This window comes from Canis lupus, chromosome 8 (genome assembly GCF_003254725.2).
Source record: "Canis lupus dingo isolate Sandy chromosome 8, ASM325472v2, whole genome shotgun sequence".
Classification (NCBI taxonomy): Eukaryota; Metazoa; Chordata; class Mammalia; order Carnivora; family Canidae; genus Canis; species Canis lupus.
The window spans coordinates 32,208,774-32,221,815 of record NC_064250.1 but is presented as its reverse complement, the minus strand read 5'-3'; the positions used below and the strand labels follow the sequence as shown (position 1 = coordinate 32,221,815).

The following is a 13,042-nucleotide window of genomic DNA, read 5'->3' as shown; positions in this document are numbered from 1 at the left end:
TCTTCTAAGTCTATACATGGAGAGCTGTTTCTCTCTTTTCATATCACATAGTGCCCCCTTGTATGGAATTATCATGATTGTTTAATCTGCTATTGATATGCATTTGGGTCATTTCCAGTGCTCCCGAATAGGAGCAGGAATGGATAAAATTCTTGTATAATAATCTGTGTGCACACCTGCAAGTGTTTCTGCAAGAGAAACTCTTAGAAGGAAAAACGCAGGGTCAGGGACTACGCTTATCTTAATTTGAACAGATACTGCCTAACTGTCTTCTGAAAGGATTGAGCCAGTTTATACCCACCATCACGATTAAATAAATTAGCCTGTCACACTTCTGCTAACACTTGAACTCCCAAGCTTTTTTTTTTTTTTTTTTTTCCTTTTTAGAGAAGGGAAGGGGTAGAAGGAGAGGAGAAAGAGAATCTTTAGCAGGTTCAAGCTGCAGCATGAAGCCTGCTGCGGGGCCCCATCTCATGACCTTGAGATCACCACCTGAGCTGAAATCAAGAGACCAATGCTTAGCCAATTGAGCTACCCAGGCACCCCCAAACTTTTAACACCTTAGCAATCTGATAAACAACAAAAAAAGAGATGCTTTGTTTAAATTTCTCACATTTGGATTTATTGTAATATAAAATATAAAAATATTATGTATTGAATCACTAATGACAAACCACTAAATACGAAACAAGTAAATAAAGCAGTACTGAAAAGGAATTTAGTTTAGAACTTTCTTTTTTCTTTTAAGATTTGTTTATCTGAGAGAGAGAGAGAGAGAGAGAGAGAGAATGTGCACAAGTCAGGGGAGGGGCAGAGGGAGAGGGAAAGAATATTCAAGCAGACTCTGTGCTGAGCATGGAGCCCTTTGTGTGGAGGGGGGCTGAATCTCACAACCCTGAGATCATGACTTGAGCCAAAACCAAGAGTTCAAAGTTTAACCAACTGAGCCAAGTTTTGGCTCAAGTCATGATCTTGACCTTGGTTTGTTTCCTAGTGTTTTTTTTTCTAGTTGAAAAAAAATACGTGAGTAGGAGAAAATAAGATCCAAGTAGAACAAGAAGACCTAATGAAAAGTGAGCTTATCCCATGGTCCAGACAGACCTCCAGTCTTGATATGCCTGCTAATAATTTCTGGTGTATCCTTCCAGTAAATTTCTATGCATACAACATATCAATTTTTTCATAAATGGAAACATATTCTGTACACTACTGGTGCCTTGATTTTTTTCAGCTAACATATTGTATGGATTATTCTAAATCTTCATATATGGGTGGACCTCATTTTTCTTAACAACTGTACAGTATCCTATGGTGGCCATGCCACAATCTATTTCACCTGTGCTCTGCTGAAGAGGACTGAGGTTGAATCCATGGTTTGGGTATGATATATCCACACAGCCCTTTACAGTACAAGTGCGAAATCTACTCCTGAAATGGAATGGCTGTGTCATAGGATTTTTGCATTTTTAATTTGGCTAGATATTCCAAAATCGCTTTCCAAAAAAGTTGTACCATTTCACACTCCCACCAACAGTATATGGAGAGGCTTTTCTTTATTCTATCAAAAGAAGCTCTTTAAAGATTAGCAATCCCACATGTACTACACAAAATAAAACTGTCCCAAGGAGGAAATAGATTTGTAAACAAAAGACCCAAATTACATAAATTAGAAATCCTCAAAGTAGTCAAATAAGGTCCATTGATATGAATCTTTCTTTGTGATGACTTTGTATGTCTCCATTTACTCTAAGATCTTTGTGAACCACCTCTGGCAATTTTACCCATAAATTACCATCTACGAAGGAGGTGACGGTTTCAACACCACTTAAGTGCTAATACTGAAACAACTTTCTAGCACATTCTCCCATTCTGAAGCTTGAGTTTATTCCCTTTCCCAAGTTATTACCAGGATAATTTTCCATTGCCCCCAAATAACCTCTGCCCTGAGCCACCATCTACACAAAGAGAAAGTGACCACATGCACTGCCTTTCATTATAATGCTGCCTTCAGGTTATATAGAACTTCTCCACCAAAACTCTTAACATATTTGTATATGTTATTTCATGTACCTCCACAACTTCTGACTGAGGTTGGGAAGGTGTGGTTGAAATCTGTGGAGATACATGCAGAAGTTATTTTGGCATCTTCTACAGCAGCCACAAAAACAAGATCCTGTGTCAAGGTCCCAGGATTAACAAGGTGGATCCAAGGAAACTAGGTAACAGGACTTAAATTCAGTAAGTGACATTGCTTATTTTAGTCTCTTCTGGGTTTCCTCAGAATCTGTCAGTGACCTTTAAAATGCAGGTCAGGACACTGAGATGCCAGACCCTCTTCCAGTGTGAGTCGTTAGCAGGTGATCCCATGCTCTGATCTGGCCACCTTAAATTTAGACACTGAGAGGATGGGTTCCCATGCTCAAATATGGCCATTTTAACCCTGCCTCCAGGTGATCTGGTACATGATTCCAGTGTGTTAAAGTAGGCTTTCCTAAGCATTTTCCGAGGCAAATTTACATTAGGATTCTTTAGCGGTCATAAAGGTCCATTCAAGTAGGGCAGCAGTTTGGCTGAGAAACACTACAGTTCTGAAAGGGACTACGTAACTCCTAGAGGGCCTTGTTTATTCAGGGGAGTGACATATACTGAGATACTTGATACTGGGTTCCAGGCAGTGACAAGTAGGTACCTGTTGCTGTTCTAAGCTCTCCAGTCCAGACACTGTCTCCAGTGCAGACATCATTTGTCTTGTGCAAGGCCTCCACTAGCCTACCTGGATGTCCTAGGGCTGAGCCTAACCAGAGCTGAGCCCAACTCAGAGTCCACTGTTGCCCCTGAGGCCACCATTCCCAAGTGCAACCAACCCTGTGGCCTTGGAGCCCCATTGAGTAGATTCTGAAGTTTTTGTACTGCTCAAGGCTCCCCAGCCCGAAACAGCATGACATCTTCAATACCAATCAAGGTAGAGCTAGAACATCCCCAGGCCTCCAGAAGAAGGTTGAGGGTAGGAAAAGGAAGGAGGAGGAAAGTTAACCTCTATTCCGTGCCTTAAGCAATGTGTAACATCCTTGGTGACAGGTACTAGTGTAGCCATTCTGCAAAAGGAGAACTTGAGGAACAGAGAGGTTAAATAATTTACCCAGAGTCACAAAGCACTTTAATGTCTATGTAGACATCTTTTGATTTGGCCTGCTTTGGATTCCTTCCCCCTTCTTAAGTAACAGTACCATCACTTCCAGGTTGAAATGGGACACCCCTACCACCAGCACCATCCCACTCAGGGGTATATATGTGACTTAGAATTGGCTAATCAGCAACCTCTCCAAGACCTTTGTTGTACCCCTTGAAAAGAAACTCTATCCTTCCTCTACCCATCCTTAGTACTAAGGATCTATGAGTCTAGAGCTACTGAGAAAGACTTCTTAGAGTGAGGCCAACAGAGAAATAGAGTGGAAAGAGATTTCCAATAACATCTTTTGGGTGCCTGGATATTGCTGTGCCTGAAAGCAAAACAACTCCCTGGATTTTTCAGTTACATGAGCCAACATAGCCTTTACTTATGCTATTTTGATGAATGTAGTAAGCTTGAACTTGAATCCAGGATTGTTGGACTCTAAAGCTAATGATTTTTACATGAAACAGAACACCTTCCCCACATACAGTCCTCACTGAGCTGGCATTTCCTAAGGCCATATTCACACTCTAGTTGCATGTTTCAGGTGGAGAACAAGTCCAGTGGAGTTCTGGACTTGAGGACATTTCTAGTATTGCCCCATTGAAAAAGTCACCCCTCTCGACAGATACACACACACACACACACACACACACACACACACACACATTCCTCTAGAGTTGATGGCTGAAAAAAGCTTCCCTTAGTATCTGATACCCAGTCATATTCTGGGGTCTTGGGCTGTGTTGCAACCCACCAAAGCTGTGGTGATATGGGCCCCTTCGAGGTGCCAGCCAAGATCTTTCCAATTGTACACATATGTAGGGACACTAGCATTCCTTAGGGGGTAGAGGGGCACCAGCAATTGTCACAGTGTTTCTGGGAAAACATTGCTGGAAGATTATCTCAGTATGGGATGCCATAAGAAAATGCCATAAGCTGGATGGCTTAAACAATGGAAATTTACTTTCTCACAGTTCTGGAGGCTGGAAGTCCTAGATCAGGATGCTGGCAAAGTAAGTTTCATCCTGAGGCTTCTTTTCTTGGCTTATAGATGGCCTCCATCTTGCTGTATGTCCACACGATCTTTTCTTGCATGTGCTAGACAGAGGGAGAGAGAGAGTGGGAGAGAGAGCAAGAGAGCATCTAATGGTGTTTCTTCTTTTAAGGATACTAATCCTGTTGGATCAGGGCCCTAACCTATTTCAAAATATGGTTATGTCGGGGTTAGGGCTTCAACATATGAATTTTGGTGTGGCGGCACATAAATATTCAGTCCATTACACAGATGCACTGGAAACCTTCATTGAGGAGATGTAAAGAAAATGTAGAACAGACTATCCAGAAGAACTTGGAGGCAGTTGGTGTTCTTTCTCAGAGCCTAGGCTTAGGCACTTTGCAGTGATCAGGATAGATGTCTTCTGAATCTATGCTTCTTTGTTGTCTCATTATAGGACAGAACTGGGATTCCTCTTTTGTTTTGGTGGCAATGTATGTCAAGGCTTCCTGGTTTCAAGATAAATCCACATGCTAAGGTTGTGGTATCCCAACTGGGAAAACTAAATTAGTTAACTGAAAATGAAAAATAGGAAAATTAAACCAGCAAGTTCTCCAAACATATTGGGCCAATTTAAAACCTAGGTTAACATTGATTTATTGTTTTAATAAGATTCCTGTGTAAGGAAAAATGACTGGTCTACAACATAAATAAGTGCGGGAATGTGTTTATTTGGCTGCAATATGCAGGAGCAACAGGGCAAATGACTCCTTAAGTTTCCTGCATTTTTTTTCCTTATCTTTAAAATCACTGGACCTTAAAGCATTATTTTTTACCTAAGATGAATGTCCCCAGAATAATGTTAAAGACAGTTAATATTCTGAGCTCTGTCTTCACCAAAAATGACCCACGGAGGGAGATCTCTGATGGGGGCCTGAGGAGGCACTGGTCCATGGTCCTCCAGCCAGGATGATGCTCAGAAGAGGACAAGGGGAGAGACAGCTGGACATTCTCCCTACCCCAGAACCAGCTCCACCTGAGGTCAGCCTGCAGCACGAAGCTGTCACTGAAGGGCTGAGGTTTTTAGGAGCCAGTGGGACCACTTTCTCCTCAATAAGTCAAGTGCATCTCAAGTCCAGAAAGCTTGTCCAGTTCCCCTTGGCCTCTCTGGCCAGCCATAATGCAGAACTATGGTCAAGCATTTGAGGCTCTCACACTGAACACTCTGGAGGAGGTAGTTATGTGAAGCTATGCTTCCGTCTGACAACAAGGCCAGGAAAAATGGCCCAAAGTCACAGCCAAGGCGCAGACATTGCATGGCTAACCTACCACCTCGAATATCACATGATCGTCCCTGACTCTGACAGCATGGAGGCCAGAGATGTGAGGGTCATTTCTGGGGCCTTGCAAAGAGGTACAGAGCCAAGTACCCAGAACCCTAGGCTCTCTGGAAATAACTTCTTAGGAGCAACAGCCTCTATGAAGAAGGCATAGAGTCTAAAATGAATTTACCTTTGTTTTTTTGTGTTTTATTTCTTGAGCTGAGTGGTGGATACAGGGATATATTTTATATTTTTCCCTGTCTCTTTTTTGAATGTCTTACATATTGTATACATTTAAGAAATAAAATTACATTACGAAAGAAGACATCAAATTAGGACAGTCGGGATACTTTTGAAATTCAATCTGATTCATGAATTTGAGGGGGAACTGAAGAGTTATATGTGTATAAGAAGTCCAGATAAGATACTTTCCATCCAGGGTATACAAATTTAAGTCTTTTCTAAGGGCAAAAGAAATACAATCCATCAGCTATTGAGTCAAATCCTAAAATATTAGCAATAGACTCTTCTGTTCCTTGTTTGGACCCAATGGAACAGGAAAGCTACTACTTTTGTCTTTTTGCACATAGAATGGATTTAATCATTACAAAGCTTATTTTCATTCATATAGTTCTCACACACAGCCCCAGAAAGATGATGGCCTTTTGCATTTTTCACTCTGGAGGATGAAATCATGGACACATCACAGGAGGCTGAACACACTCTGGAAAGGGGCAGGAAGGCTAGAATTTGAAACAAAGACATTTTGTTCCACAAACCCTCACTCCCCACCAGAAAGGCTTTGCAATAGCACTTAGTAATCTGGTGTGTATCAGATGTTAGATAAAATTAATTGGGAACAGACATTTATCATTATTGATTTGTATTTGATGGGCATTTGTAACATGACATTATCAACAAACAGTAGAAGATAAAAAAGGCTGAGGAGTAATGGGGACTGGCAAGGTTTCATGAAAGGATGTAATCTTTATCATGAAGCACTTGCCCACATTAACAAGTCCATGAAATTGATTTCCATGGAAAATGCTTTAGAAGAAAACCCAAGGACATCTTTCAGAATTACTGAAACTGCTATCTCTTGGGGAATGTCTCTGCCTATGTACACATGTATGTGTTTTTAATTCAACTATTTCTCACTTTGGCTAATAAGGAGGTCTAAATAAAAAAGTTAAGGCCGAAAGGACTTGTTATATGCCATAAGCTCATATTTCAAATAAATTAAATGTGGCTCCATGCACTGCTCCATTAAAAGTACTGACTTCAATGCGATTAGGTTGATTAATGACATACCAGTTAATAAATGAAAATAAAGTGAATATTATTATATGAGAAGAGCTGATTTGGGCGGTGGGTGGGGGCAGTTAAAATAATACAATGGACCTGTTTGATCAGTATATAGCCCAAATAACCCCCTGGAGAAATGTAGTGCTGACCTTCAGAAGTATTGTGTGATTGGGACACTTCAGTGGCTCAGTGATTGAGTGTCTGCCTTTGGCTCAGGTCGTGATCCCAGGGTCCTGAGATCAAGTCCGCATCAGGCTACTAGCAGGGAGCCTATTCACCCTCTGCCTATGTCTCTGCCTCTCTCTCTCTCTCTCTCTCTGTGTGTGTGTGTGTGTGTGTGTATGTGTCTCTCATAAATAAATAAATAAAATCTTTTAAAAAACAAAAAAACCCAAAAGAAACAAAACTATGGTGTTACAGATATGGTGGGAAGGAAGGGCACCAGCTCGGGAATCAGGTAGATTTGGGTGGAATTCGGATACACCCTTTACCAAATGGGTGACTTTGGGCACCAGGCTCCTCATCTGTAAGACAGGAGTAATAACTACTCACCCAGGTGGTGGTCGTGAGGGGGAATGAAGCCATGTATGCAAAACTCTGAGCCCAGAGGCTGGCACACATTAGGCATGGAACTCAGAGTTAATTTCCCTTGCCACCTCAGGAAAAGATGCTTGTATCTAGAAGCTTCATTGTTTCAGAAGAGAGTCTAGGTTTTAATTTGTTGTAACAGTGAGAGAAAATAAAGTAATGGGATTTTATCAATAGTTTCTCCCCATGGCTCTCAAACCCTTTATGAGCCACTTAGAGTTCTTGATTATAACTGTAGCAGCCAGCATGCAAAGGTGTAGCTTTTGCAGTTGTAAAATATCGAAATGTTTTCTTACCATTTGCTAAGTTATCACATCACTGAGTCCTGATGTGACCACCCAACCACCTTGGAACCCCTCATCCTCTTTGATCCAGCAACTAAAGGGTTGATGCTTACTCATTAGGGTGGGCAGGATCTTAAGAGTTCTCGCTAGCTGTCCATTTGAACACACTGGAATGTATGACCACACCCTACTGGTTTCTAAATATTTTAGAATCACTGTCTTTTGTAACTGGTTGTTTCTTCACACACCTCTTTGGTCCCTGACTTATTTGTGGGAGAGCAGAGAACTTGAAGTCACTCTCCCTTGGGGAGGTCCCTTGGGGAGGTCCCTTGGGTGGACCAGAGCTGGCTGTCCTGGCTGTAGTCTCGTCTACTTGGATAGTTTCCCCTCTTAGCCCCAGCTGCTCTGGGGTCACTTTTTCCTGCAAGGTCTGTAACATAAACCCAAAGGATATAACTGAAGTCCCAGCCTACAGGGTAGTTTTGTTTTGAAGGATTCTGAACCATGAAAGGAGGGATCTCAACAACGTGGTTTCCTGTGGGTGGGCCTGTTCTGAGGCGGCTGTCTACCTCCCTCCCCCAGGGCATATACATTCTTGGAAGGAGCTGAGAGGGCTGCTCCCAGACCCAGCCCAGGCAGACACAAAACTGGGCGGGTTAGGTCCCTGTTTCCCTCCAATGGATCCCTCTTCTGTTAGTCACTCCCTCCTAGGGTGTTATTGTAAAGAAGCCCATGAATCTACATTCCCAACAAACACTGTCTTTATTCATTCCACTAACATTTACATACTTCATGCAGCAGCCTCTGTCCTCGCTGGTTTTTAAATATTATTAGATATTCTTGTGATTAATAAAACACAAACTTATCCAAAAGAGTACTAAACTCAGACGCTTTTGTTCACATGTTATTTTTGAATCAACGGATACTAAAAGTACTAAAAGCTACCATCATGTGGAAGGCTGTAACATTTGACATTAACAAGAGGTCCTCATCCCAGAAAAGTTGGACAGTATTGTAGCTCATTATGGGCATGAAAAGGAAGTACATAATTTCACGATTAGCATATTAGTTAAAGAGACAAAAGAATGCCAACTCACCCCTCTTCTGCATGGGAGGCCACCATTCCAGTCTGTGGGGGTGATCCTACTTCTCCATAACTGCAATGCAAAGAGGAAGTTTAGGGTAAATCCAGAGATTCACAACCCTCGGGAAAGCATGCCCACATCTAAATAGGACTTTCACAAGCAAGAACATTGATGGCCGCTGAATACAAGTATGTCACCACCTCTGGGAGCATGAGATCTAGGGGGGCTAAAGGCCAATGCTATTCGATTTGCATCTTCTCCTCCCTCCCTCCTCAGCCTCTTGCCCTCCTGTTCTTTTCTCCTCTGGCTGGTCTTCAGAAAAGTGTTGGCAGGTGGCATCCAGCTGGGATGGCTGCCAGGTTTCTAGATGGAGGAGCTGTGCTGCAGCTGTGTTGGCAGGGTAAGGCCCAGAGGAGCCAGGGTAAACGAATTAAGTCCTGATTCTCCATGGTGAGCTACGGGACATTTCTAACGCACGGGGGCAGCTGCTGGCTGCCTCGCATCGGCTGGTACTGACATAGCGCTGCAAATAGAAACAGCAACAGCGATGGACAGGAAGAGAATCACCAGGCTAGAGCAATGCAGGCAGGGAGACACTTGGTCTTAAAACCCCAAGACAAATGCTTCTTTAGAAATTCTCAGTATTTGCTGATGTTATAATACACCTTCAACCAAGCTGCACTATTTTGAGCAAACATCCCATAATCTTTCTCATCTAATCTCCAATTGGCAATAATTTGAAGGAGTGGCCAGTTTCCAAGGGCAATATGCCAGGTCTCTACAGAATTCAATAAAAGGGCAACTGGCAAAGTGAAGGTGACAAATGTATGTAGTCTTCTGTGTCTCAGATCCAGAAAACATTACTCTTTCCTCAAGAAATCAGAAGAGTTGTGACTAAACAATGGAGTAGTAGAGGGTCCTCCAGACTAACCTTAGCCAATCTTTAAAACTTCCTCAGGAGTGAAGTTCTGACATAAAAATATGAATATATTTAACAAAAATGCGGAAAATTGTTTATGCTTTGATATCATTGAGTAATGCCACCCCCTCACCACCAAAATGCCCACATCCCACTCCCTAGACCCTGTGCATGTGTTACCTTACACACCAAAGGGACTTTGCAGGTGTGATCAGGAACCTTCAGATGGGGAGATGGATCTGGATTATCTGGGCAGGACTGATGTAACCACAAGAGTGCTTCTAAGTGAAAGAGGGAGACAGAACAGCCAGTGTCAGTGGTGGGATATGAGAAGGACTGGACCGGTCCAGCTGGCTCTGAAGATGGAAGGTCATGAATGTAGGCAACTTCGAGAAACTAGAAAGGGCAAGGAGACAGATTCCTTCCCAGAGCACCACTGATATCTTGACTAAAGAATTCTATTTCTTTTAGGATTAAAGACAGTCTCTTTCATATAGAATAGGTCCTCTGGCAACATTTAGTTATGATAGCTTTCAAAAGATGTTATTTTTTTCTTAGATCTTCTCAACAGGGAGGTACATATCAAACCCTAATTACATTAGGTAATTGGTAAATGTGACACAAGGTATATTCGCAAAATCTAAGTCACACAAAAAGTAGATGGGCCCCTTGGTCTAATATGGGTCACTGCCATGAGAACTTAACTCCTGTGCCTTACTGATTTTGGAAATAAGCAACTGTCTAGATAAAACTCTCTTATTTTCCCACCCCTGGATTCTGAAATATATCAGAGATTCAGCCTTCAGAAATGGTTAGCACATCAGTAAAATCAATATCTCCGAGAATTCAAGATCTAGCATTTTACTGGCACAAAATGAAGGCATGAGATTTCTCCAAAGTTACAGCTTTTGCAAGTGGAAAAGGAATAAAGACACTTTTACTTGAATTGTTCAGGTTAAGCTACTATTTTCCCAGGTGCATTTCAATGGCCTTTTTTTGGGCCAGGTGTGCATTTTATGTGACGTGATCTCTAATTTCAAAAGGTTCAGAGTGAGGAAAAAAATACCTATCATTGGCCTCGTGTCAAAACATAACTCAGTCTGGTATATAACTGAAAAATATAAGCCAGGGTAAGATTGCATGGGAGTATGTTTTCCAAATTCTATCCCTACTGAAATTTCTTTGCAAGTCAATTGTGGATCAGCTGCAAGTAATCCCAGGCGCCCAAAGGCATGATGTCGGGGGAATCACAATAAACTGGAATTGATAGGGGTCAGGACCAGAGGGATGATCCAGCTACAGCACTGGCCTCTCAGGAAGAGGACCAGGACCAGAGGTAATGAGTTGGGAACACGGGAAGCTTGGGTCCCACGGAGATGGCATTACTATCCAAATCGTCTAACTGGTGGATGTTATCTCTGGATGGAGAGAATATTCCTTAGCACATGGATAATAGCAATGCCTTGTAAGCAGTAATGGAGTCTATGCGGATTGAAGCACAGCAGCTTCAAGCTGGGGTAGAAGGAGGTAGGCGTGTATATAAAAACAGTATGCAGCTCTGTAAAGAGAAAGGGGTAAGTAGATGGTCATGGAGCCAAAGTAGGGGGCTGGGGTTCATGTCAGCTCCAGGCCAAGGAGGAAAGAGAAGTTCATGAACCAGGACAACAGCCCCTTGCTACGTGGAACACATGCACAAAGAAAGTTACTTAAGTAAACTGTGACTCCTCCAGCAGCAGCCACCAAGCTTAAGAACCTAATTCTAAATTACATGTGCGCTCGATGTGGGATCCTGCCTAAACTCAGCTTGTTCTGAGTGGCTTAGGGACAGCCTCTGGTAGGACCTCCCCATTGGGAACCATCAGTCCCTGCAGCTGGGCAGAGCTGGTGGCAGGGTAAAAGGCATTTCCAACGATGTTGGCTTCATTCTTTACCCCCCCCCCCCCCCCCCCCCCGGCAAGAAGCCGCAAGAGTTTGAATTTCACATCCTTTCTCCAGTCTTAAGGCTGCTAGGTTCCCATCACCATCAACATTTCACTTCGCGATTCAATTAAGTGAGCCTGGAATCAAAAATGGAGACAGTTAAAAAAGTCCCCATAACATTTAACCCCCGGGTTTGGCCTTGCACGTGCTTGGCCCCAAAGTGGAGGCGGGCAGCTAATAAGAGATGGATCTGAGGAGATGGCCAAGGAAGGGAGGAAACAAAGTGAACATTTTGAACCAAATCAGAGCAAATGAATCAAAGCACAGGAGTCAGAAGGGGTCCACCGGAGAGGATGCACCATGTCTGTTCAGGGCTCCCTGAAGACTCCTAAAGAAAACCCGGCACCACAGAGAAGAAGACACGAGGCCATAAACATCCCAGCTCTTCCAAGCCTTGGAGGAGCCCTGGCACAGCGGAGCTCCCCAGGGACAGACAGGCTTCTGCAGACAGGCAGCAGGAGAGGCAGGCTGCGAGCAGGCCATCAGCTCTCCATGTTACCAGGCTGGGGAGAAGAGGTTTGGGTTCTCATGAGAGGTCTTTTAGGTTTCAGACCTGATATATTCCTGAACACAAAGGTGGCTAGTCGTACACTTGAATTTAAGGAGGTGGAATGTGCTGGAAAAGTCTGCTTGGGGATTTCTGCAGGAGCTCGGAGCTCTGTGTGGGATGTTGGAAGGAGGGGAGAAGAACATGTGCACAGAACCTGGCCTTCAGGGCTGGGGCGGCTGCTTAGCAATCTTCTTGTCAACCTCTGATTGCTGCTGTTTCTTAGATTCTCTTTAGAATTAGATTAGATTAGAATTCTCTAAGAATTCTCTTAGATTCTCACCACCCCTACTATAGACCGGCTGGTGGTGGGGGTGGGGTAGGAGAAAGGCAGGGGGGGGAGTGCAGAGAAAACTCACTGATCCCACTGTTGACCACTTGCCTCTCCCTCAGGAAGATGCTGATCTTGAACTTCAAGGATAAACAGGGCCTGTGGCTCACACAAGACTTGGCCACTGAATTATTAGGTGACAGGCCAGATAATAGCTCCTTTCTTTTTTCCAGGTTCCCTATTGGCTTAGCTTACACTAGCCTGCCTGTCAGGCTAAAAGTCATATGGGGCTTTGTAAATAAAAATGCCAGTTATGAAAATACACACGGCAGTGGTCTCAGGTGGGGTCTGGAGAAAACAGAACCTAAGATGGAGATTGCATGCAGGTGATTTATGGAGAGGGGGGAGGTTGCCATCGGCGGAGGAGTGAGGGAGGTAGGATTGGCAGTGGAAGAAGCTCAGCTGCCATGCGTTCACAAAGTCGCTCTCCATTCCTCTCCCAGGGAGCCCCAAGGCCTGGCTGGCTCTGCAGAGTTGCCCTGAATCGGGGTGAGGGGACCAGATCTTCATCC

At 43.4% G+C, this 13,042-nt stretch overlaps 1 long non-coding RNA gene across 2 annotated transcripts; it reads right to left on the bottom strand.

Annotated features, from left to right (window-relative positions):
* Nucleotides 1-679: 679 nt before the first annotated feature.
* On the bottom strand, nucleotides 680-12,415 carry LOC112657769 (uncharacterized). 2 transcript variants are annotated; one of them, XR_003135280.3, is made up of 4 exons: nucleotides 12,357-12,415; nucleotides 9,853-9,953; nucleotides 8,766-8,825; nucleotides 680-4,744 (listed from the first exon to the last, which is right to left on the bottom strand). It is a non-coding gene; the product is annotated as an uncharacterized LOC112657769 (long non-coding RNA). The 2 variants fall into 2 exon arrangements; XR_003135281.3 differs by having other exon boundaries at nucleotides 9,862-9,953.
* Nucleotides 12,416-13,042: the final 627 nt, after the last annotated feature.